Source organism: Gekko japonicus, unplaced genomic scaffold (assembly GCF_001447785.1).
Source record: "Gekko japonicus isolate JY-2015 unplaced genomic scaffold, Gekko_japonicus_V1.1 scaffold130, whole genome shotgun sequence".
Taxonomy (NCBI): domain Eukaryota; kingdom Metazoa; phylum Chordata; class Lepidosauria; order Squamata; family Gekkonidae; genus Gekko; species Gekko japonicus.
The window spans coordinates 206,010-230,847 of NW_015166423.1; the positions used below are offsets into that span (position 1 = coordinate 206,010).

The following is a 24,838-nucleotide window of genomic DNA, read 5'->3' on the forward strand; positions in this document are numbered from 1 at the left end:
GAGCTCTCTCAGCCCCACCTACCTCACAGGGTGTCTTTTGTGGGGTGGGGAAAGGAAAGAAGTTTGTAAGCCGCTCTGAGACTCCAAGTGAAGGGTGGGGTATAAATCCAATTTCTTCTTCTAAAATATGAGACAAGTAGCTGGTAGAAAATGTTTCAAATGGTAGGCTAGCTGGAAGCCAAGTGCCTGGGTGAGGCCTTCATATTTACTTCGCACGGTTGTGTTTAAGAGTGGCCTCAGTAATTGCTTGGCTACCGAGTGCCACCTACAGTTGATTTAAGCAGCTTCCAGCAGGGAATATTTATCATGAGAAGCCCTGGCTGCGCAATTATGCACTGCTGATATTGTGGAAAGTACACATTGCATCTATTATGAGATCAACGTATGGATTTGTAGCCATAAAACAGGTGTGAGTTGCTTTTAAGAACTTGATTTAGAAGTGCTTTCAGGGGCCTGATTCAGAGGGAAGAAGATGATTTGGCCAATGCAGTTGCAGGCAATCCTAAATCAGAACCCTTCAGGACTTGCTCCCAGCTATCAGCAAATTGTCTTGAAGATGTCTACTGTTATCATTTAGAAACATGCAAAACTGAAATACTAGAATCAATCCTGATTCCTGACAACTATAGTGGCAAAGCATAATTTATGTTTCTTATGAATGACTGGCTTAAATATTGTTTAATTTCTTTTCCCTACTGACTCACAAGTTTAAGTTAAAGGCCACATCTGATTGAAGGCTGCTTTGATTACCCCTTCTGGTTGTATTGTGATATCCATAGAGAGTAGGAAAACTTTCATATTTTGTTAATGACAATTCAGAGAGACCTGTTAGACTCAAACTATTTGTACATAGGGGGAGGATGTGTTTACTGGGTCTAGTGCTTATAAACCAAATCTTATCCAGTGGGGTGTTAGGAGACATTTAGTGATTTTAACAGCTGTTGGATTAGGCCTTCTGTACATATAATCACAGATGTGGGCAGAAAAATTTCCAGAGCTTAATTTTTCCTTGGAGAATTCATAATATTAACAACGATGAGTAGCCCAGGTATGGCTACTGTAGGATACCAATGATTGTGTTACCCTCTCAGTGGCAAAATTCATAGGCACAATAATCAAGTATAAGAGAAATAATACTGAGTAAGGTCTTTTAATTTTTTTGTTCTAATTTCTGCTTATGGTGATAGCCATATGAGCAGTACTAGATAGATTGATAGAGAACAACAATGAGTGGATGCCATTGCAAATACAATATTGCTTAAGCTTGATGGTTTCAAATGTGCCATTAATATTTTAGGTGAGAATGTATGTATGCTTTATTGATTTCTAGATATAACCACAAATACATGTTGTAATCCAGATAAAATATCGAATTCTTCCTCTGGTGCAAGACATATTAAAATCAAAGGTGAAATTAATATAATATGTCATCTTTAACATTGCAGAAGAGATAATGTAATTGTAAGAACATAAAAAGAGCCCTGCTGGATCAGACCAGTGGTCCATCTAGTCCAGCATCCTGTCTTACACAGTGGCCAACCAGTTCCTCTTGAGAGCGAACAACATGGCATAGAGGCTGAGACCTTTCCCCTGATATTGCAGAGGTTTAGTGCTTAGTATGCACATTGATGAACAAAAACTATTGAGGCAGACTCAGCATGTGTTGTGTAAGGGAAGATCTTGTCTCACTAACCTGTTACTGTTCTTTGAGGGAGTGAACAAACATGTGGACAAGGGGGACCCAATAGATGTTGTTTACCTTGACTTCCAGAAAGCTTTTGATAATGTTCCTCATCAAAGGCTCCTAAGAAAGCTCAATAATCTTGGGATAAAAGGACAAGTCCTTTTGTGGATCAAAAACTGGCTAATTAATAGGAAACAGAGTGAGTATAAATGGGCAATTTTCTCAGTGGAGGGTGGTAAGCAGTGGGGTACCACAGGGATCAGTACTGGGTCCGATGCTTTTTAACTTGTTCATTAATGATTTGGAGTTGGGAGTAAGCAGTGAAGTGGCTAAATTTGCAGATGACACGAAGTTGTTAAGGGTGGTGAGAACCAGGGAGGATTGTGAGGCACTCCAAAGGGATCTGTCAAGGATGGGCGAGTGGGCGTCAATGTGGCAAATGGGGCTCAATGTGGCCAAGTGGAACGTGATGCACATTGGAGCCAAAAATCCTAACTATAAATACACGTAGATGGGGTCCAAACTGGCAGAGACTGACCAAGAGAGAGATCTTGGAGTCACAGTAGATAACTCTATGAAAATGTCTAGACAGTGTGCAACTGCAATAAAAAAAGGCCAATGCTATGCTTGGAGAGGAAGCTTCCAATTAACTAGTAAGACTGACTTGTCCATGTAAAAGAATCAGTGTGTAGGAGCTGTGTGAGCCATTTTGGTGAGTTATTGATATATAGTATTCAGGATGACCACCTTTATTTTGGACTGTTGATTTGTTTATTGAACATTAACTATATTTAATATTTGTTATTATGTTTAAATTGACAGAATGTTTTGGATACCCTTGTGGTGCATTGAATTGCAGAAGTTCATTGAATATTGAAGACTGTATGTATTATTTCACAATTTTATTAAGTTGTATTTAAGTCATTTGTGAGACTTTTTGGAGTTTCTTGTTTCCTATTATATTGTATTTGTTATTGTTGATAGGAGATTGAGAAAGATCACTCGAAACGAACGCAGATAGACTCGAGAAGTGTTCGTCCTTGTTCCTGTGCTGTATACCTGCTAGCACCTGCTGGAAAACAAATATTAAATTACATCTTTGATATTTGAAATGTATTACATCTTTATATTTTTGTGAACTTTTTCAGCAATTTATTTTGTATTTACTATACTCTATTTGCTGTACCCCATAGTCTATATGTTAGAACCTCCTGATGGCACCTGGTATTTTAGGCCACTGTGTGACAGTGTTGGACTGGATGAGCCATTGGCCTGATCGAACATTGGCTTCTCTTATGTTCTTATGAGTGTGGAGGTTCTCCTCAGTCACCATGGCTAGTAGCCACTGCTAGACCTATACTCCATCATATTATGAAAGTGTCCCCAATGTGGTATTGGTAGGTGCCATGGCACCCACAGGCACCTTTCTTGGTGCTCGACAAGTTTTATAAAGTGGGCAAGGCCAGATGGGGCTGTTTAGGTTTTTGATGTTTATGGCATAATGCAGACAGTGGATTTATGTAAAGTACTTTACCTGTGCAGATAGCAGAATTATATTTGGAGAGCACAGTGGGACATGATTCTGACCATACATAATTGGGCTAGAAGGGCAAAATATTTAATGCACCTGTTCCAAGCACAAAATGGTCTTTTAGGTACTGTAGAGCTGTATATCAACCCCTGGTTTGGCACTGCTTCCCAATCCCACTGTTTGCATTATGTAGAAATATTTTTCACTAAGAAAAGTACAATGTTATTTATTTATTACTTCTTCATGTAATAAATTAGAGATAGATTAAGTAGTAGATTATACCAGAAATACATGAATCCATAATTTGAACATTTATGGAAATGGACACTGTACAATTGCTGATGACTACCAATATCCTAAAGCTGAGGTTTTTTCCTTGTTAAATACTTGCTTTTCTAAATCCATTCTGTATCTACAGTACAGGCTGCCTGTTAATGCAAATTTTTATTGTACTGCAACAATAGTGACAGATAATTAAGCTGACAGCACAAAAGGCTTTGCAGCAACACTGGTGGCATAAAACATTTTTTTAAAAATATACATATTGCAGTTCTAAAGTTGTCTGAAAAACAAAGCAGATAATGCACAGCAATATTCTACCTGACTTATTATGGCACATTTAGAGTCACTTTGGCTTTAGAATTATTTCTGCTTCACTTCGTTTGATTGCTCCTCCTTTGATGTCCTTTGGCTGTTAGAAAAGGAAGGTGCCAAGAGGTCGTTAATGACCATCATTTGATCAAGATTGCAGTGTGGTGTAGAAACAGGGTTTCCAAATACAGTTGCCAAAAGATATAATATATTAAGCTTTAAACATTTGTAAGTGCTATATAAATATTAAGCATTATAATTTTTCAAATAATGCAACATTTTTTTAAAATCTTTTATGGAAGTGGTATTCCATGTTATTATTGATATCTACCATGTCAAACCCTGTGACAATGGCCATAATTAATCAGACTTCTAAGTAATGCAGCAGTTCAAAATATCCCATCCTGCTGCTGAAAGCAGAAGGAATTGAAAAGGCAGAGACTTGGATTGAAGATTTGCAGTACAGAATATGTTTCAGGACTGTACCACGGGGCAAGCAAGTCCAGTTAGGGTGGTTAAGGCTGTCTCAGATGATGGGCAGCCACTGGACTCGAGCCTAAGGCAATGTTTCCAAACAAACATTCATTTAATCCAGATTCAAGCCCTATTTCTGCAGCTGAGAAAGTATAAATAGGGGCTCTTCCATAAGGTTGTCCCCTCATCATTGCCTCTAAAAACTCAGGTCAGAAGTAGTTCAAACACAGTGCCCTTCAGCATATGGAATCTGCCTTTAAGAAAGCTGACATTTTCCACAAGTCCTGGAATGTTTCCAGAACAAAGAAATAGACAGGGCCCCTTTCAAACATCAATAAAAGGGATCATAAGAGCCAGGTGGACAAAAGTCATCTAGGACATTGCACTGAGGATAGGGCCAACACAGCCCAACAATGGTGCTCCTCGGCCTTTCCATTGCTTAACTGACAAGGCATTAAGAATCAATAAGTGCTGAAGGTGAAATGAGTACAATTTCCCAGGGCCAGATGGTATGCACCCAAGAGTGCTCAAAGAACTTTCTAAAGAGCTTGCAGAGCCTTTGGCCATCTTCTTCCAGCCCTCTTGGAGGATGGGAGACATGCCACAAGACTGGAGGAGGGCAGACGTTATCCCAATTTTCAAAAAAGGGAGGAGGGATGACCCAGGAAACTACAGGCCAGTAAGTCTGACCTCTGTCCCAGGGAAGATACTGGAGCAGATTTTAAAGGGATCGATCTGTGAGCATCTAAAGGACAACTTGATGATCCAGGGAAGTCAGCACGGATTTTTCTCCATCAAGTCCTGCCTGACCAACCTCATTTTCTTCTTTGATCGAGTGACTAGCTTACTGGATCAAGGGAATGCTGTTGATGTTGTTTACCTGGATTTCAGTAAAGCTTTTGACAGGGTTCAACATGATGTTCTGTTGGGTAAACTAAAAGACTGTGGACTGAATTGTAGGATAGTTAGGTGGATAGGGAAGTGGTTGGGGAACTGCACTCAGAGAGTAGTTGTCAATGGCATTTCATCTGAATGGAGGGAGGTGTCCAGTGGGTGCCACAGGGCTTGGTTCTGGGCTCAGTACTTTTCAATATTTTTATATACAATCTGGATAAGGGTGTGGAGGGGCTATTCATTAAATTTGCAGGTGACACTAAATTGGGAGGAGCAGCGAACATACTGGAAGATAGAGATAGAATTCAACAAGATGTGAATACATTGGAAACGTGGGCAGATGTGAACAAGATGCAATTTAGCAAGGATAAGTGTCAAGTTCTACATCTGGGTAACAAAAATGAGGAACATGGAACTTCCGGTTGATGGCGACTCGCGACAAACACACCCCATGTTCTCCAGACTCCACCCCCCAAATCTTTAGGGGTTTCCTAACCTGGAGTCAGCAACCGTATCTTCTTCCCACCCAACAGCCTACCTACCTTTATCTGCGTTCTCTTAAGTCCCCCCCCCCCAGCAGCCTCTACCTAGGAAAACTGTGGCACAGTATTAAGTTGCTTTATATTGTCAGACCTTTGGCCTGTCATCATCAACACCGTCAACTTTGCTGGTGGCTCTGGAGGGTCTCCTTTAGAGATTGTTCACATCACTTACTACTTTTAACTGGACATGTTGGGGATTGACACTGGGACCAGGCGTTCTCTCACTGAGCCATAGTCCCTCTCTAAACTAGTATGGCTATAATCACATCAGAGCTTTTTACTCCCATATCAAATATGAGATACGTTTGCTAGTCAGGACTGCATACCAGCAGCACAAGGCTGTGTGCTTCAGAAAATGTTGGCTTAGGAAAGAGGCTTTTTTAAAACTTTCAGACTCATGGAGTAGATAACTCTATGTCAATTTCCTCAAAGAAAACACTTAAAACTTGATCTTTTGATTACTTGGAAGTAGGTCTCATCTTGTCAAATGGGTCTGAATATGCAGAAAACTGTAACCTTAGTGTTTTGAAAGACTGTCAATATGGTGTATTCTGACAGGCATAAATATTTGTAATGAAGTGTGTATTGTCACACAATTCCATTACAATCATGTGAACTAAATTCAAGCTTACCTCCCTCTTAAGAGTCACATTATTTTAATGCTATTAGTTTCTTAGCAGGGAATATTTCAATTTTCCTTTGTTCATCCCTATTTGAACAATAATCTGCCATCATAATGCAAATAATGAGTATGCTTCATTAATATACGGGGGCATTAAAGAATCATGTCATTTCTGAAAATGGTCAACACATTTCATAATTAAGAATTCAGAGTCTTCTTTGTAGATTAAACGTTTCCCCAGTGAATTCCTGTGCTTCTGAACATTGGTGAATATGAAGCCTTAAAAAAATAAGGAGCATTTATCTGCACATCCTGGCAGTCCCAAAATTCATAACTTGCCTGGAAAATGTTGGTCTGTCCTTCAGTCTGCCTCTGCGAGCAAATAAATACCACATACTTTTGGTAGCCGCTTAAAAATTCTGTGACCAATAGCTGATAAAAATGTGCTCATTTGTAATATTTCATCGTAATCTAGAAAGTACAATAGGGACATTTGTTGTGCATATCTCCAAATGGATTAAGGTTTAAAGGTGTGTTCTTGAAGTAAAATCCCTGTATTGAGTGCCCAGGCCAATGGGAAGTTTGATGTATGAGGCTGCCGTTGCTTTTCACCTGTTGGGGCCATGATCTGATCTGGAGACACTGAATCCAGACTCTGTTCCACTGTGTTTCCTCAATAGATCAGAACAACTCTGAAAGCACTAGTTATAGGTATTCATGAAAAATCTCAGATCTATGCACAAGAATCTGTGGATGGCACAATATGTACCAATGTACGCAGCATGACAAAGTACACCCATTTGAGTATACAAGAGGGTTTAAGAATTCTGTATGCACCTGCTTCCTGGTTCTGATCTCGATGGTGGTGGACAGCAGCAGGAACGCTCCTGGCTGAGTTCGCCGATATTCCTTCCTCCCGAGGGCCAAGCATTCCTAGTATAGCTTGAGCCTCAACAAACTCTCTTGGAGGGTGAGCTTGTAGCAGGGAGCTTGCTTCAGGGAAGTAGAGACGAACGGTGGCTGGCACGAAAATCCGGAGTTGCTCTGATGCGGGTGGTGGTGGAAGAAGCTCAACGGTCTGTGCTGAGCATTAGTCAAGACCAACGAACCTCACAGAGTCTTCTAGATGAAATTAAGGCTGGAAGTACCATGAGCACACCATCAAGAAATAATTTCTTTCAAAGTTTTATTTTGAGCCTCCCCTTTTGGATTACATGAAAAAGCAAACTTGCCCTTTAAATCAGTAGGGAGACTGGAACGAGAGGACGAGTTTCTCTTCCTAACAAGTGGTGAAGAAAAGGAGTTCAGGCTACCAGATACTGAAATGCTAATTTTTCTCCCTTTAAGCTGACTGCAGTATCCTTCTACAGTTAAAAGTGAGACAGCGACTGGGGCGTGAGTAGAAACGCTGGTGAATCTGCATGAGTCACAATACTTTATTGGATTGTACGGATGGTAGTGGAGGTGGAGTAGAGACAGTAAAAAGCATTAAAACAGAGGCAATGGAAAGAAGACAGGGAAAAAAAGATAAGAAAGTCAGAAGAAAGAAGCAGCAAGAAAGAAGAAAAGAAAAAAAGGGGGGGAGTTTGGAAAAACTGTATTTATCTTCTACATATGTTATGGTATTAGGATATTAGGATAAAATTTAGGTTTATAGTAAAGATAGGCAGTTAGATACTACGATAGAATTTAGGTAAAATAGTAAGGATAGGTAATGGGGAAACAGAGCTTAACTGGGATATTTAGAAAAAAACAACAAATATGGATAAGGTGGAAATAAAAATTGGAAAAATAGTACACTAACTATATAAAGATCTACCAGAAAATAAAAGCAACTTACAAACAATAGACTTGTTACAAAAACAAGCTATAAATTTGATATGCAGGGAAAAAACACAACTAGAACCAAGACACAGAAATGATAAACAATCTGATCCTCATGGAAAGCCCACAGAGCTAGATAAAACATGGCCATACAATATTTTGCTAGATGTGGAAATGCAAAGTGAATGCCTTGAACCCCCTCTGATTCTGGGATTTAAAACAGAGGTAGACCAGTGGCTAAGGGTATGGGAAAGAAATACAAAGTCAAAAAGTCCTACATTATATAAGGTGAAGATGTATACAATTTTCCACAGATGGCTGATTAAGTGAAAGGTATAAGAATATGACAGGTGTTTGTGGTTATAAAAAGTGAAAATACTGAATTTGGATTGATAACCGAAAAAGACAATAGACATAATTATGCCTTTAAATCATATATGTTGTAATAACAGTAGGAATATTGGTTGTTGAAAATTTAAAATTAGAAAATCTCCTTCTAGGTAAAAATTTATATATAAATTATTAGAAGTGGTTGAATTGGAAAACAAATTGCTATATTGTAATTCAAAAAGAATGACCCTACTCTTTTTTGACAATGTACAATGTGGAACTTATAGAGAGAAGGGGGGGAAATCACAAACTGTTAAGTTTCTAAACTAGACTATGATGTACGTAAATAGAACTTGGTGGTTAATGGAAGAAGATACCCTGTACAATGATATACTTTAAGAAAAGCTTGTAAGTTATTATTTTTCTCTTTTGGGGGAAAAAAAATAAAAAGATTATTTTTTAAAAAAGAATTTTGTATGCACCTAATATCTGCAGGATGTGTGGCAGTAACTGTACTTTGTCCTTGCCTCCCAATATGGTTTCGTGTGGAATTAGGCTAAGGCAATGCATTGCAATTTCAGTTTGACAAACCTGTCTTCTTAGGTTTCCAGAGTGTATCTTGCTTTTTTTATATATTGAACATCAGTTCTTTCCACAACTTAGTTCCTTTTGCTTTATATGTGACAAAGGGCTGCATGATAAATCCACCCAGAGACCTAACTGAAGTAGTAGATATGTTACAATAAAAGTCTGAAATCTGGTGAATGTCAATATTTATGTGAATGCTGAAAATGCCAAACAACTTATCTGACTGTCCAAATGCTCACAGATATGCCAGTGCAAAGTCAACAGTCACTAGATATCACTATCAGAATTTACTGGTATGTGTTCAAATAAATATCTCTTTTTGGACATTCACAAATGTGTCTTTATTTCCTATGTGATTGCAATATTCACCAAATCTTGGCATTTGGTATAATATATACAAACTTCATTAACTTCAATCATTAAGTGCATCTTTAATCTTTTAGGTTGTAAAGCACCAACCTTAACTGAATTTAATGAATTGTTCATGTTCAAAAATATGCAATTTTGTTTGTAATATTAAAACAATGAGATGTTCAGTCTTTCTACAACTGGTAACAGCACTGATAATGTTTTAATTTATTTCCTGTTTTCCTTTTTTGAAAAATGACTTGTGTGTATATCAGAGTTGGTTTTTCTATATTTGCCAGGGGTCCTTCCAAGGACACTAGAAGTCAGGTGCACAGAGATGGAAGGATGAAGTTCCAGCCTGGCTAGGCCAGGTAGAGTCAATAAGCTTCCTGGAGAGGTGATCAGTGTTTGAGCCTATAGAAGAAAGTGGAGACTCTTTTCTGTAACAGACAGGGTCTATACCTTGCTGATGAAAAGGTCCCCTTTCAATAGGATTATACTGCAAGTTTTGTTCATGGTTCATCACCATGGTTCATCATATTCTACCAGAGCATACAAATTGCTTCTGGGTCCCAAACACTTTCAGCTCATCAGCTGCCTTGAAATTGTTCACCTTTGCCATGCAGTTATGAAGCTTGTAAAACTTCCTTGGCTGCAGAGTACAGATGTGCATACTGCAGTCTAAAGTATTTGCAAGCCACATAATTGTTTAGGCTGTAATAATAGCGTATAAAGAGAATTCAGTGGCCTGAGCATTTTTGAGTAGGCTTGCCAAGTCTCCCCAGAGGGTGGGGAAACCCCCACCTCAGAGGCCCATTCCCTGCCGCCAGTGGATTGGGCCCCGGGGGGAACCCCACCCCCAAAGTATGCGACGTGCACGTCACCTGGAAGTGACGCAACCACGCCGGGCATGCTGGGGGCGGGGCCACTGTCATCCGAGGGAAAACTCTATGGTCGTGGCCCCGCCCCCGGCGAGGTCGCGTCACTTCCGGGTGATGGGGTTGCGGTGCGCGCGCACTCCGTGCGCACGTGCATGCTCCAGGAACACGCTGAGAGCCCCCCGCTCCAGCAGCAGGTTAGACGTGGCAACCCTATTTTTGAGGCAAAAATAGACAGCTTAATGAGAGCATGCCCTACATTCCTACATTCTGTTCTACACAGGGCTTATAAAGTTAACAATTTAATTAACTTATCATTTATTGTCATGACTGAAGTGTCTTCAAATGACTGATAGCATCAAGAAGGAGAGTAATTTATTTATTCGAACGGTAAAGCCAACATTTATGGCCATGCTGGTATCACTGACATTACTGAACCATTGGTGCTTCAAATGGTTAAGAGCAACCATCTGGAATGTTTCTTGACCAGCTTCATCCAAGCATATTAGTACACAAGTCTGATTCCATTCCCATCTCACATAGTTTTTGTGGCTGTATATAAGAAAATCTGAACTTTCTGGCTTGTATTAGCAAAACTTTGCTATTCTGTAAAAGGACAAGATGGACTTCCAACAGAGCTCTTGCCTTGTTTTGCAATGGTTGTTATCAATTAAATTGCTCATAATGTTTTAATACTCCAGTTGGTGTTAAAGTCACAGTTCATTACACTTGAAAAAGGTCTATGCTGTGCCAGAAGCAAATGGTGGTAATTGTTTTGGTTAGTTATGCCAGACTCTTTGATTATTCCAAGAACTAAAGCAGAGTCTTGCAAGTCTAAAATAAAATCTTTAAACCGAAAGACATTGTTTTACATAGGCAATGAACCTTGAATTTCAGGAGTAATGATGTTGGGGAATGGAGGGAGGGAAAAAGATACATTAAATATGGCCTGAGGCTGTTTACATAACAATTTCTGAAACAAGTTTCAATAGGAAATATATATTTTGAAGGTTAAAAAAAAGAGAAGTAAGCTACATAAGCTGCTTGTTAAGAGCAAGAGCTGTGAACAGGAAATAACTGAATATAATAAAATCTGGGAGAGAGGTGGCATGCTATAGCCCAGTCTCATCATTTCACAGAAGCTAAGCAGGATTGGTACTTAGAAGGGAAACCACCAAAGAAGACTCTACAGAGGAAAGCAGTGGTAAACCACCTCTACTTCTCATTTGCCTTAAAAGTCCTTTTCTGGGGTCAAAATGTCAGGTGTAACTGGATGATACTTTACACAAACAAAATAAAATCTGGAGAACAGGATTCTTTTTTTCAGAAGACTTCCACTTTCCTGGAAACTATGGTTTAATTTGCATGTGTTTAAAAAGCATTGCTATTGTTTGACAAGCAGGGCTATTTTGGGGCAGGAACGTACAGGGAATGAAGTTTCGGCTGGCTTCAGAGTGGGCCACACCCACTACAGCCAAAACCTCTGCATGCGTGGCTACAGAGGGAAGGCCTGGAGAGCGACCCCTGGCGACTCCAAGGCATGTGGGCCAGGGCCCCCCTGGAAGGATCGAGGAGGCATTTAAATGCCTCCTCATGCCTTCCCTGGCCTGTCCAAGGGCCAGCTTGCCCAGGCTCCCCAAAGCTATGGGGCACCCGGGCAAGCCAAAGGAAGGCATGGGGTGTGGCCTAATATGCTAATGAGCTGTCAGGGTGTGGCCTAATATGCTAATGAGTTCCTGCTGTTGGGTGTGGCCTATTATGCTAATGAGTTCCTGCTGGGCTTTTTCTACCAAAAAAAGCCCTGTTGACAAGTACGATTTGATCCTGGGTCTTGGGATCCTTGATCCAGAAACCTGTTTCCTGATTATGATGACGGAAGATGAAAGTCTTATTTGTGAGCTGTGCATCCATGGTCAGACATATGGCATGAATGGTGTTGCTGAGTCATATACTGTTAGCATTGTACCAAACAGAATTTTATAACCAAAAGATTTGCTCATGCAGGTGTTTGCAGGATTAGTAGTCACTGTGTTTGAGAGGGTCTTTAGGAAGCATAATTTAGCAGTGTGGTTAGAAATTGTGTGTACAGCTGCTAGGTGCTAGAAAGAAGTTAAATTTGTTTTATCACTCCTGAGCAAAATGAGAAGGTGAGAATCATTATGCTGATGATCAGAAAAAGACCAATTAAGGGAAGTGTAGAAGGAACAGAAATGTAGAAATAAAGAGAATTGAACTCTGAGAAGTAAGCTGTTGACTGCTGCATTGTTGCCCAACAAAGCATGCAAGTCCAGGATGATGCTGATGTTTCCACAAAGTTTCTGGATCATAACTGTGAGCACAAAAGCCAGTCAATGCAGATTTATCTAATGCCAAAGTTTCCTTGCCTGTTTTATATAACATGCTGTGTACTTGTATTTGGGGATTGGGGTTGGAATGTATGAGAAAATTACGGTGTGCACTTAGATATGAGACTGATAGTAGAGTATGGACTACCTGATGTCCATAGAGTATCTTTGTTAATTAGTCTTAGCTTAAGGGTGACTGCTATCAAGATATTACACCACTGGCACCTGTCCCAGCTATATTGGCAAGAGTATATATGGCAGTATTAGCAGTCATTATTGGTACTGCAGTGAACCACATGCTTACTTTATACATGTGTAGTGGAAGTGTACTAGAGCTGTTAAATATTGGGAAATTGTAGTTATAATGCTATCAAAAGAAATTGGGCTTCATATAAAAAGTACTCTCAAATTATTACGGTTAAATTAGGTAGCCACTATTGTCAGGAAAGTTCATGAGATAATATCATAGCGACTAGACTGTTATTGTTAAGTGCCATCAAGTCACTTCCAATTTATGGTGAGTCTATGAATTAATAACTTCCAAAATGTCCTATTATTAGAGCCTTGCTCAGGTCTTGCAAACTGAGGGCTGTGGCTTCCTTGATTGAATCAACTGATCTCATGTTGGGTCTTCCTCTTTCCTTGCAGCCTTCAGCTTTTCCTAGTGAGTCTTATCATCTTATAATATGACCAAAGTACAATAGTCTCAGCTTAGTCATTTTAGCTTCTAGGGAGAGTTCAGGCTTGATCTGATCTAGAACCCACATGTTGGTCTTTTTAGTAGTGCACAGTATCCACAAAACTCTTCTCCAACACATTTCAAAGGAATCAGCTTTCTTCCTGTCCACTTTTCTTCATTGTCCAGCTTTCACACCCATATATCCTTACACTTTAAAATCTTTTGGAGCTCCTTCATGGCTGCCCGTCCCAGTCTCATACCTATTATGTACTGATCTTTTCCTTCTCTTTCACCGTGCATCACCCTTGGGGGGGGGGGGGGTTGCTGTTGTTGTTCTGCATTTCATCCTGCTGTCACCATGCATGTCTGTCGGGTTTTCTTTTTCATTCTGCCGTGTTCCCTCCCTGTTATGTCTTGACATGTGCAATCTTCCACTCAGGCTGAACTGCTGTGGGTGCTAGTAGCCAGCATAAGGAGGCATGCCTGGGCTTGTCTGGGCAGGCCACCTAGTTGGAGCTTGAAGCCCCAGAACAAAGGCAGGCAGGATCCTGGAACCTGCCTGCAGATTGGCCCGTGAGGGCAGCCAGCCAATCTGGAGCCTGGAGGCCATTTGAACTCACCAATTGCATGGGGGATGGGAGTGGCTTAGGTGTATATAGTCAGGGCAGTTGCTCCATGTAAAGCATTCCTGTTGAGATGTAATAAACTGCTGCTTGTTGAAATCACTCTGCCTTCAGCTCTGCCATGTTAAACCCACTATTTAACACTCCCCTTCAGTGCTCAGTTTGCTTTCCACTCTCAGTTTCCTGGGGTTTCTCAGAGTGGTTTTGTGGCAGTCTTTCCCCCCCCCCACTTCACTTCAAAGCCATCGGTAAAATTAAAAATCCCTTGGATTTTTTCCTCCTCCCTTTTCCTACCCCTCAGAGGCCACTCCCCCACCCACATTGAGGTTGGTCCACCACTCTGCACCTTCTGCCGGATGTGTTATGTTTTAATTTTTTTAAAGTTGCATGAGTCTAGTGTTATCAGTTTAATGCTAAACTCGGACTGCTGGGGGACAAGGCAGGGAAGCGAGATGGGTGCAGTGGCAGTGCATCCTCCTTCTTTCCCGGAACTGCTGCCCCACTTCTCCACAGAGCAGATCTCGTGCATGTGCAGAGGCTTGCAGCACTGCCTCTACTGCCTGCCTGGGCCCCTTGCCTGCCCCCGTGTGCCTTCAGTGGGCTTCTGCTTAGGCTCCCACCAAGCCCTGCCAGTCCTCCTACCATGCTGCTGCCTTCCATACCAGTATTTACCCCCCCCTTAGAATCTGAGTGGGATGTAATATGAGCCTCAGCACATTCACTTAGAACTTCGGAAGCAAGCCCTGTGTATAAGCTGAGCACAAGAGCAGCTTCCTGTCTTTTGAGTGTGTTTAGGATGACAACCTGGCAGAAGAGAAAGTGAGTTTGGTCGTCCTTCACTGTGCAGGACAAAGGGATGCCATCCCTGGGTTCCACTGACAGGCTTCCAGTCAGGCTCCCACTGGGCCCTGCTGCTCCTCCCATCGCCACCTCACCAGCGATGGGGGAACCATTTTGGCAGTCTCTGGAAGCCTGAAATTAAAATGGTGCCTCATTGTTTCAAAAATATCTTCCAATAACCTGGTGTCATCTGCATATTTCAAATTATTAATGTTTTTCCCAGCAATTTTCATTCCACCTTCATCTAAATCTAATCCAGTTTTCCATATATGTTCTTCATATAGTTTTAAGAGAGAAGGAGATATGGGGGACAAGGCAGGGAAGCGAGATGGGTGCAGTGGCAGTGCATCCTCCTTCTTCCCCGGAGCTGCTGCCCCACTTCTCCACAGAGCAGGTCTCGTGCATGTGCAGAGGCTTGCAGCGCTGCCTCCACTGCCTGCCTGGGCCCCTTCCCTGCCCCCGTGTGCCTTCAGTGGGCTTCTGCTTAGGCTCCCACCAAGCCCTGCCAGTCCTCCTACCATGCTGCTGCCTTCCATACCAGTATTTACCCCCCCCCTTAGAATCTGAGTGGGATGTAATATGAGCCTCAGCGCATTCACTTAGAACTTCGGAAGCAAGCCCTGTGTATAAGCTGAGCACAAGAGCAGCTTCCTGTCTTTTGAGTGTGTTTGGGATGACAACCTGGCAGAAGAGAAAGTGAGTTTGGTCGTCCTTCATTGTTCAGGACAAAGGGATGCCATCCCTGGGTTCCACTGACAGGCTTCCAGTCAGGCTCCCACTGGGCCCTGCTGCTCCTCCCATCGCCACCTCACCAGCGATGGGGGAACCATTTTGGCAGTCTCTGGAAGCCTGAAATTAAAATGGTGCCTCATTGTTTCAAAAATATCTTCCAATAACCTGGTGTCATCTGCATATTTCAAATTATTAATGTTTTTCCCAGCAATTTTCACTCCACCTTCATCTAAATCTAATCCAGTTTTCCATATATGTTCTTCATATAGTTTTAAGAGATATGGAAATAATATGCATCCATGTCTGTTACCCTACATATAGATTGTATTAAATTAATGTAGCATACTTTTTCTCTTCAATGCAGACTTCCTGGTAGCTTGTTCTGGGCAAACTCTTTGTTAACGTGACCAGTACTGAACAAATTCTATTTCTTGACCAAAAAAGCAAGCAAAAATATTAGCAAAACCCATAAAAGTTTATAAAAACATAAACGTTGAAAAGAAAACCTATGGGTTGGATCCAACCAGCTTTTTTTGAGGGAGAAAAAGGAAGTAAAGGATCTCTTCTGACTTCCTGTAAGGGGTATTCTGGGGAGGATGGGGCCTGCATGTATAAAAGCCTTGCAGAATGTAGCTGAGAGGGGAATTGAATGAGATTAAGTGAAAAAACTGAGTAGATCCAACTCCATATCATTAATACATCTTCTGGAAATGATGTCTGGTTTTTTTTCAGAATTGGAATGTAAATTAACCATTTCAAATATGTGGGCCATTGTTTTGTTTTCTATATTTGTTGGCATATTCTTGTTAAGATTTTGATGGAGCCACTAGTTTAACATTAGCTAAACTGTGGAAATTGAAGAGAATACCAACAAGGAGACTTCCTAGGTAAGATCAGAGCTTTCTATGTGGACATAAATTTTTCAGCTCTTAAAAAAAGAAAAGAAAAGACAGGAATAAGACTGATGTAGTATTTATTATTCAACTTATACGGCGCCCTCCCTGCAATGCAGGCTCGGTATGGCAGGAAGACCTATGCCATATGGAACAAACAGGATGAAATTGGAAGCTTATATTAGTAATATATGACATATGGTACATCAAGACTTATTTTCACCAGATATCAGTAACCTGATTTGATATATTTTTTTTATTTAATGTGACTGTACTAACTTTTTTTGTAATAAAAAAAAATCCTTTGTGACTGGGTAACATCAGTTCCAAGAAAACCCAGAAGTGTTGTCATCCTCTATAGAAATCACTGGAGACTCTATGATAAAACCATAAAAACTAGTCCTATCACACCGTTGTGATGTCACACCATTGAACAGCTGCCCCCACATGCTCTCCCAGTTTCCCACTGGTTGCCAGTCCTGGACTGGCAAAGTAACCATACTTTTACAGTCCCCAGTGGATTAGAATATTTTAGTATTACAGCATTTAATATTGTAGGTTTTGTTTTGAATAGGGTGTAGGATGCTGCAGGCTCTTAATATATGGTAACTGTATATAAGGCCATAGAAAAAGTCCAAGCCACTGCAAGCTACAAATAAGTATTCTGGCCGCAGGCACAGGGATTTATTATTCCTCTCACCTTCGTGCAGTTAGAGCTATGGAAAGGGAGTACAACACATTGACTTTTTGTTGATATGGTTACTGGTTGATCATACAGAAGAGGCACAAGATTTCAACAGTTCAGTGACTGTCCTTTCTGCCTCAAAAAGCCAACCTTTTTTTCTTTCTGCTGAAATCATCTGGTTTGCACTCCTCTTTCTATGATTTTCTTATGACGTTTAGCTTGAAATGATGCAGAATTGCCGAGCGCTAGCGTGTGAACAGCTCAGAAGGAAAGAAAATGATGATTTGAATCCACTTCTGTTTGCAAACACCTAAACTGGAATGCAAGTTAACCACTCACATGCAAAAACAGAAGTCTGCACACACACACTCTTTAAGAAAAGCATGCCAATATAATATTGTATATTGCATCTCATATATTAGGAGCAAAATAATTATGGTCATTTTAAAATGTTCTGCAATGGGGTCTTTTTTATATTAAAAAACACGTGCCCATTTTACTAGTAGAGGGTAGTGCACCTGTGAATCTGAAAAACCACAGGAACAAAATAACACTTGACAGACTGGGAAAAACTCGGAGCATGGGGCATTGCAAAAGAATGTCCTGTCTAGAAAGACAAAATCCAGCCCTCCAGAACAATGCTCCCTCTAAACTGTGGAGTCTTGTGAGCAAAAATTCTACTTTGTGAGCTACTGGCCTTAAAGTTGTGAGCGAGCGATTTGGCTGCTGCATAAATTAGTTTGCTCTGGAACCATCCTTCCTGAGCGAAGACAAAAATGTGTGGATCTCTGCAGTCTTTAATTCAGTCAATCGCAGATGGGTGAAGAAGGAGGAGGATTCATACCAGCATTCTGTCAGTCTTCCTTTCTTTGCTAAATTCGAAGGTAGAGAACAAATTCTTTGGAATTCCTCCTTGGATTGGAAGGAAGTGAGGGGAAAGAAGACTCCAAGCTAGTCAGAGTTTACTGTTCAAATTGAGAGACAGAGACCTTTGATTGGATCTCTGCGAGTCTTTAATTCAGTCAAGCGCAGATGGGTGAAGAAGAAGGAGGATTCATACCAGCATTCTGTCAGTCTTCCTTTCTTCCAATTGCCTTTGAAGCAGCAAATTCTGGTGGATTGTTTCTTCTATGTTTCCCCTTTCCCTTCAGTACCCAATATACTATGCTTTTTCCCCAATCTCTCCAGGGTTGTTTTGTTTCTTCCTAATTTTTCTGCAGGTGTACTGTGGCTGTAATAGCAAAAGGAAAAAATCACCTGCAATACTGCCATTGGCTAAGAGTAAAAAAATAAAGTCCTGTTAAATGGAAAGGGTAAGCTTACACTGGAGTAAATGCACTTTGAATAAAGCATTGTACAGTTTTAATGGGGATAATGGGAATATAAAGGTAAAGGTTCCCTTGCTCGAAAGCCAGTCGAGTCCAACTCTAGGGTTGCGGTGCTCATCTCCGTTTCAAGCCGAAGAGCCAGCGCTGTCCGAAGACATTTCCGTGGTCGTGGCCGGCATGACTAAACACCAAGGCGCACGGAATGCTGTTACCTTCCCACCGAAGTGGTACCTATTTATCTACTTGCAATTTCTTGCTTTCGAACTGCTAGGTTGGCAGGAGCTGGAACTAGAGATGGGAGCTCACTCCATCATGCGGCACACTCGGGTCTTGAACTGCTGAACTACCGACCTTCCACAGCCTGCAGTTCAGCATCTTAACCACTTGAGCCACCGCAGCTCCACAATGGGAATATAGCACTATATTAAAAGCCATGCAGATTCCTAATCTCAGTTCAGCTTCCAGCTGATTGTGGAAGACTGTCATTAAGATGTTCTGAACAACCAAGAGGTGCTTAGTCCCTAAGGGTCAAAACAGACAAAACACTGAGAGATCTATGGTCCCATCATCCCAGTGTTTTTAAAATCAGTTACAACTGCACAGAGCCCAATTCAGATAGGGATAAATATGCTGGAAGTGGAAAGGTGGTTTGACCCTTCTAAGACTGCACAGTTTTGTGAATGGAAACCAAGCACCAAATGTCGTTGTAGCCCTTTCAATGAAAAAGGTGGCCCAAAATATAAGTACCATCTCTCCCCCCCCCCTTTAAGCGGCTAATTGCATTGATTAAGCAAAACTGTGCAGGTGGTCCGAAGTCACATCGAAGTCCAATGCAGCAGTAAGTTGTCTTTTAAAGACTAAGACAGACAGATGATCTGGCCCTAAATTTTTGCTCAGTCTAGACATGGGTTGGATTAGAGCCTGGACAGGAGCAGGGGGTTGGAATTAGAGATGCTCAAACACTTGTTGATTTGGCTGGCTTCCTGTTTGCCAGTTGTGAACAGGGACCTGATTTGGTGATTGATTTGATAGTTCAGCAACCTTTGAGGGTGTTCAGTGGGTTGTTTCACTATACTCCTTACTACAAATGCAGTATATCACAGTTGGCTTTTCCCCCTTCATCTGACTGAGTTTTCCTACCCCCACCCCACAATCTTTGCTGTGTAACTGCTCTGCTCAACAGGAAATTATTTAAATAGACAATTAGATCACTGACAAATCATATAAATCAGTCATCAGTAAATGCTGTGTTTCAATAAAATCATATCCTTCAGGGTTCATCTCAGTAGTCCTTAGTGATGGCAATGGTTGCTGATCAGTTTGAATCGACAGAATCTTTGCACATTTTCAGTTTTGGGAAAACCCGATGCAGACTTGTGTAGTGGGTATTTGTCGCTACTTGGCACAAACTTATATATGATCATCATCTTTGAACACAGTAAGTTCAACAGTCCCTTCTCACATTAACATCCTTTGCAATGTAAGGGATTGTCATAAAGCAGCAAGGGGTCAAGTTGTTTGCAGAAAAGACAGGGATAAAAGAGATTGGTGATGATAGAATATCAGGCGACTTTCAGAGGGCCATCCATGCAAACAATGGTGATAGAAATGACCATTGTTTTAGTTCAGCAGTGCAAATACTGGCAGCCATCCAGGGATCATCTTTGGAAACAGAATTCCACATGCAAGCAACGCTTACTCCAACACAAAATCGATGATACAACCTATTCGTCTGAGCAAAATCAAGGCATAACCTGATCAACTGTTCCAGTTCATACAGTGAACAGAGCACACAGTTCTGCAGGTTTGTTTGTGTGTGCATGTGTGTGTGGTAGGTACAGTATCTTGCATAAGCTATGTACATAATAGTGAGTAATTTCTTTCACTTGCAGCCTTTTGGGTTATAGCAACTAATTTTTTGTCTTCTTTGATGTGTTAACCAAATGCTCCAAATAACTAGATAATCTGTTACAATTTCAGAGAGTGAATATTGTTAGAGGTAGAGTGAGTACACTTATAAAATAAATTTCTCATTTCTTTTTCTGTGGATGCCCATTCAGGTACTATTAAGAATGAAGTTGCAGCCTCCTGTATTGCATTTTAGTTTCATCCTGTCCAGCTTGCTACTGTCAAGGGGCTCCGTTCCTTTCTGTCAATGCTGCCCATTGTTATTGACTCCTCTGTACTGAGTGTCCCATTTCTACAGCACAGTCCTATATCAGAGTTTCTAAAGATTAACACCACAGAAATTATTAAACTGTTCCTCAAATCTACAACTTAATAGTTATGTTGTAAGTGGTAGAGGCAAAGAGGGGGTAAGTGTTTGCTTGAGGTGATGCGGTTTCTGAGCTGTTTGAGGTGTGCCTGGCTTTTGGTGAGAGCACTAGAAGCACATAGTTCTGCTGGGAGTGAGTTGAGTCAGCTGCCTGCTACTGTCTGACTCCTGGGGATAGAGCCACAGTTCTCAGCTGTAAAGCAGAGCTCATTAGAGGGCTGACTCTTAAAAGATCAGGATCCCTGTGGGGCTTAAGAATGGTGCTTGAAACAGTGCTTTGAGCAGGGGAGTTCAGCTTAGGAGTTCAGCATGAGAGGCCAAGGGGGAGCAGAAGAGAACCCCTCTAGTCCAAGTTTCCTGAGAAGGGACATACAAGCATCACATCATTTAGGAGGGTGATTAGAGTTGCCAGGTCCTACCCTCTTCCCAGCGAGGGAATCTTTGGGCCTTGCCAGTATTGCACGTGGGACACAGTGACATCACCTGGAAGAGACATTATAACATCGCTGACGTCGCTCGGCAGTGCTCTAGTTTTTGGGCAAAACTCTATGGTTTGAGCCCAAATTTGTCAGAGTTTTGCCCAAAAACTAGTGTTGCTGTGTGATGTCAGCAACATGATGATGTCACTTCCAGGTGATGTCACTTCTGGGGGCTGGCAGCCCTAAGGGTGGTGTGCTGCTGTATCTTTCTTGCTACAGAAACTATTTAAAACCACACTTAATGAAGTCCAGATGGAATGCATTTCACAGGTTAGGAAAGGCACTGCCAAGTCTAAAAGAATGCCTGCCTGATTAACACCACAAGTCAAGGAAGCTATAAAAAGTAAAGAGGCTTCTTTTAAAAGATGGAAGGTCTGCCCCAATGAATGGAACAGAAGGGACCACAGGCTCTAGCAAAATAAATGTAAGTCAATAATTAGGTGTGCAAAAATTAAAAAAAAGAATTTGAGGAGCAAGTTGCTAAAAGGATCAAGACAAACAATAAACATTTCTTTCAATATATCTGGAGTAGAAAACGAGCCAGAGAAGCACTTGGGCCTTTGAATGGTAAAGGAATAAAGGGATTGCTAAAGAAGATGGGCAGAAAAGCCAAATTAATTTTTTGCTTCTGTGTTCACTCTGGAAAAGTTTGAGGCATGTACTCATGCCACAGCCACTATTTTCAGGAAGGGAGCATGAAGAACTGAGTCAAAGAGATAAGTTCTGCACCTTTTGGGGAAATTAAAAACCAGTAAGTCTCCAGATCCTGATGGCATACACCCAAGAGTTCTTAGGGAATTCAAATGTGAATATGTAATTTATCACTAAATTCAGCTGCTGTACCAGAAGACTGAAGGGTAGCAAATGTTACACCAATTTTAAAAAGAGGTCCAGAGGGGAATCAGGAAGTTACAGGTCAGTCATCCTAGTGTCTGTCCCAGGCAAATTAATAGAAACTGTAATCAAAGATGGAATTGTTAGGCACACAGAGGAACAAAGCCTGCTGAGGGAAAATCAGCCTGGCTTCTGCAAAGGGAAGTCCTGCCTCATCAAACCTTTGGAGTTTTTTGAAAAAGTGAACAAGCACGTAGACAATGGTGACCCAGTAGGCATTATATACTTGGTCTTCAAAAGGCTTTTGACAAGGTGCCTCACCAAAGACTCCTGAGTAAATTTAGCAGCCATGGAATAACAGGATGGGTACTCTTATGAATTAAAAATTGGTTAAATGTGCAGGAAGCAATGTGTAGGAATTAATGGACAGTTCTTATAATGGAGGGAAGTAAGCAGTGGAGTCCCACAGGGATCAGTATTGGGGACAATACTGTTTAATTTATTCATAAATGATCTGGAACTAGGGGTGACTAATGCAGTGGCCAGATTTGCAGGTGACACAAAATTATTCAGGATAGTGAAAACCAAAGCTGACTGTGAAGAGCTCTGAGAGGATGTCCAGAAATTGGGTGAGTGGGCAATGTTGCAAATGAAGGTCAGTATCGGTGAGTGTAAAGTGATGTACGTTGGGACAAAGAATACCAACTTCAAGTATTTATTTATTTTATTTTTCAGATTTTTACCCTGCCCTCCCGGCTGAAGCTGGCTCAGGGCAACTCACGTAAAAACAGATAGTTACATTATAACATAGTTGTGGTTAAAACAAATATAAAATCATAATAAAGTGCTAGTGGTTCTTAATAGTCATATAGCGGTTTCAGCCAGTGTAGAATGTTCTCCGCTTGCAGTCAGCTCTTGTTGTTAGTTGGATGTCCCTGCAGGGTTTGCTGTTCTTTTAGGCTGTTGATGACAGTTTTCAGGGTCCAGGGCCCTCTCCCTTTTAACCAACCAATGTTCTTCATTAGTGGTGGCAGCTCTCAAAAACCTGGCAGAAGAGCTCTGTTTTACAGGCCCTGCAGAACTGTAAAAGGTCCCCCAGGGCCCTGATCTCCTTTTGGAGCTCATTCCACCAGGCTGGGACTACCATCGAAAAGGCCCTCGCCCTCGTTGTTGACAGCCTAGCATTCTTAGGACCTGGGAGGGCCAGCCGATTCTGGGCCCCGACTGCAGTGCTCTCTGGGGAAAGGTGGTCCCTTCCAGATTTGAGACAAGGGCAGCCCCATGTAGAGAGCATTACAGTAGTCTAGTCTTGAGGTAACCATTGCATGGATCACTGTCACCAGGTCATTATGTTTGAGGAAGAGAACCAACTGCCTGATCAGCCAAAGATAGTAAAAGGCTGATTTGGTAGTGGCTGCTACCTGGGCCTCCATAGTTAGGGTGGAATCCAGGAGCACTCCCAAACGCCTAACCTCTGTCATTGGCACCAATGGCACCCCATCGAAGGTCGGGAGTGGGATCCCTAAGCCCAGCCCACTCCGACTCAGGCACAGGACCTCTGTCTTTGTACCAGCCACGGCCTGTAACACCCAGTCCAGATCTTCCGGTTTGGAGTCGGACTGACCACCCAACAGCAGATAGAGCTGGGTGTCATCCGCATATTGGTGACAACCCAGCCCATGCCTCTGGGCAATCTGGGCAAAGGGGCACATGTAGATGTTGAAGAGCATCGGGGACAGCACCGCCCCTTGAGGCACACCACAGTCCAGTGGGTGTCTCTGGGATAGCTGTTTCCTTAGTGCCACCCTTTGTCCCCGACCCTGCCCTTGAAGAAAAGAGGCAAGCCATTGCAAGGCTAGCCCCTGAATCCCCATGTCAGTGAGGTGGTGGGTCAGTAGCTGATGGTCAACCATGTGGAACGCAGCCGACAGATCCAACAGCAACAGCACCGCCGAGCTGCCTCAATCCAGATGCCTCTGGAGATTGTCTGTGAGGGCAACCAGTGCCATCTCCAGACTGGAAGGGATCTAAAATGGAAGTGTCATCCAAAAAGCCTTGTAGCTGAACTGCCACTGCCCTCTCTATCATCTTGCCCAGGTAGGGCAAGTTAGAAACCAGCAGATAGTTGGCCAATTCAGCCAGGTCCAAAGACGGCTTTTTTAAAAGAAGGCAGACCACTGCTTCCTTAATTGCCTTGGGGAACAGTCTTTCAAAGAGAGACTTGTTGATAATCTCCCGCAAGGCACCTCGAAACCCCTCGTGGCCAGCTTTAATTAGCCACAAAGGGCACGGATCAAGGGAGCAGATGGTAGGGTGGACAGTTAGAAGCAATTTGTCGACTTCCTCTAGGCTGAGCAGACCGAAGTGATCCAGAACTTGACCAGAAGATGTGCATGGAGCCTCGAACTCACTCACTGTATCAACTGTAGCAGGGAGGTCATGGTGGAGTGATAAGACATTATCTGCAAAATGGCTTGCAAAAGCCTCACAGCCAATAGCCAATTCCCTATTATTTGATTTGCCTTGCGGCAATGTAGTAATAGACTGGATTGTTCTAAGCAATTGGGCTCAGCATGAGCTTGCAGATGCAATCATAACCACATAATACTCTCTTTTTGCAGCTTTGACTGCCATCTCATAGGATCTCATAAACGTCCTATAGGGTGTTCTTGTAGCTTCGTCGCAAGTACGCTGCCTCTTTCTCTCTAACCGTCTTAGACCTCGCTTCATCAGCCGCAATTCCTAGGTAAACCATGGAGCCAGCCTAGAGCGAGGGCACAGGGGCACCGGGGAGCGATCTCGTCGATGGCTGTCGAGAG

The 24,838-nt window shown here is 41.9% G+C and overlaps 1 long non-coding RNA gene across 1 annotated transcript; it reads left to right on the forward strand.

The window, feature by feature from the left end:
- The first annotated feature begins 2,342 nt into the window (after nt 1–2,342).
- Nucleotides 2,343–2,701, forward strand: LOC107110869. Its single transcript, XR_001482537.1, has 3 exons — nt 2,343–2,396; nt 2,507–2,566; nt 2,669–2,701. It is a non-coding gene; the product is annotated as an uncharacterized LOC107110869 (long non-coding RNA).
- The last annotated feature ends 22,137 nt before the right edge of the window (nt 2,702–24,838 follow it).